The sequence below is a fragment of the Triturus cristatus genome, chromosome 1_2 (assembly GCF_964204655.1).
Source record: "Triturus cristatus chromosome 1_2, aTriCri1.1, whole genome shotgun sequence".
Lineage (NCBI taxonomy): Eukaryota > Metazoa > Chordata > Amphibia > Caudata > Salamandridae > Triturus > Triturus cristatus.
Genome location: NC_140580.1, coordinates 75,348,430 through 75,350,949, shown reverse-complemented (window position 1 = coordinate 75,350,949; position 2,520 = coordinate 75,348,430).

Below are 2,520 nucleotides of genomic sequence, written 5' to 3'. Positions count from 1 at the left end.
TTATTAGCAGGTACTTGCGCAAAAATGTTATCTACATCTGAAAAATAATATTCTAATTTACCAGTCTGATAAAATAAACTAGCTATTACACTACATGCTATTCCATACGTTGCTGGAAGGTGATGATAAGTCACCCCTTCTGAAACAGAGGCAGGTAACTGCATGCATACGTAGCAGTCCCTTACATCCATGGTTTTTACATATTCATACAACAACTTCGAAAACACATTATTTGAAAAATCATTAATAGACCTATCCTTATGTAAATAATTATTATCTATTTTAGTCGGAACTACCCTTTGAATCTTCCCTACATTAGTAATGTTATCTGTGTGTCCTTCTAGTGTATCTATAGTAACTTTGAAAGAAATTAGTAGAGCAAGTATGCTCCACAGAAGCATTAATAATCCTGTACAACAACAACACATTTTACACCATCTTTTCATGAATGTACATCTACTTTTGCTACTATCTATGTTAGCCATCTTGTTAGAATTGGACTGTGTCTTTTGACTTAGCCTCTTCTTACTTCACGACTAGTTTTCTACTTTTTGAATTCTCTACACCTACTTGGTTCTACCAGTTTTCTATCTTTTGACCTTGGTTATTTTTCCATCAGTTGCTTCTTGAATTTACTCAGTTTGGCATCTCATTATTTTTCACTTCCTTCTCATCATCCCAATACAGAAATTCCTGAATTTCCGTTTCTTCTTCTCCGATGTCGGACAAGATAACTCTCAGGATTCCTGTTTCTTCTTCCTCTTCAACCACTTTCAGCAAAGTCTCCTCTGGATTTCCTTGACCATCTACCTCTTCATCCTTTTCAGGCAGAGCCACGTACGTCCATTCCGGTGACTTATACTTCTGGTTAGGTTTCCTTGTTCTTTTATTCTCAGTTGTTTCTTCTCCTTTCAACTTTTCTTGGCTTGTCACTTCATTCACCTGTTCAGCTCCTGGTGAACGGACCCGTGTCAGCCGATATCTCAATCTCCTTATCTTGTTTGGCCACACCTCATCTCTCTTAACTCTTTTCTCTTTATCTCCTTTATTATTCTTATCTTCTCTCCAGGCTCTTTTACTTAATACTCGACCTTCGGGTATTTCATTCTCACTTTCTTCAGATTCTGTTTCAACTTGTTTTGTCTTTTCAGCGGCTTCTTCTTCCACCTGTTTTGTATTCCCTACTTCTGTCCCTCCTCGGGTCTCCGGCACGCAATCTTCCTGCTGACTACTTGTCCCTTCACCTAACTGGGTGTTGCAGTTCCCTACACCTCCTCGGGGGTCTTCCGCAATCTGTCCCTCTCTCTCTGTACCTGTCCCTTGTTCACTTGAATCAGTTATTTCAGGTGGAATCTCTCTCAGCCTTTCATCTGAAACTTCTTTCTCCCGAATGTCTTTTATTGTCTCTTCATTGACTTTTTCCTTCTTCTTTCTGTGTTCTTTTCTAGAATTTTGTGTTCCTTGTTCGTTTTCAGAATCTGAACTGATGTCAGAAATCTGCAATCTTCTTCTCAGAGAGATACTTCTGGGGACCAAACTCTCTTTTGGTTCTGTCTCCCCCCTTTCAGGGTTTTCTTGTGTTCTCAGCTCTTCATTGTCTGATTCAGTACTTGACTCTGAATTGTCATAGTACTCTTTTTCTTTGCTGTCAACTGGATTCGGTATCCTCAAAGTATGGCTGGCATGGATCCAGTTTTTCAATCCAGCACACTTCACAGCTGTGGTCGTGGTCAGAATGACTTGTCTTGGTTTTCCCCACCTTGGAACCAAACAGTTTCTTCTTCTGTGGACTTTTATCCTTACCCAGTCTCCTGGGCTCAGATCATGGGCTGGCTTCTTTTCAAGGGTGGTGGCATCCGCTCCAACCTGATGAAACACAGAATGAACTGCGTCAGCCAGGCCTTTACAGTATTCCAACACCATGTCATCAGTAATTGTCATCAGCTTGTTGACTGGAATATACACATGCCTCATGGCTCGTCCCATAATTATTTCATGTGGACTTAGCCCTGTAGTTCTGTCTGGTATCACCCGAATTGTCATTAGCACAAGAGGCAAGACATCAGGCCATTTCATACCCGTGGCTAAACACATTTTCCCTATTCTGTTTTTGATCGTACCATTCATCTGTTCAACCACACCAGAAGCCTCTGGTCGATAGGCACAATGTAGTTTCTGTTGTCCATTCAATGATTCACTAATCAATTTTATGATCTCATTGTGAAAATTCCCTCCTCTGTCTAATTCAAGGGTTACTGGAAACCCGAACCTGGGAATGAACTCTCTCATAAGAAGCTTTGCCACTGTCATCTCATCATTTCTTCTAGTTGGAAATGCTTCCACCCACCTGGAGAATAGGCAGACTATGACTAGAACATACCTCAATCTGTTACAAGGAGGCATCTCAATGAAATCCACCTGCATTCTAGTGAAAGGCCCTCCTTCTCGGCCTACGGTTCCTAGACTCACCACTGTCTTTCTTCCAGAATTATATTGCTGACATATCAGACATCTCTGACA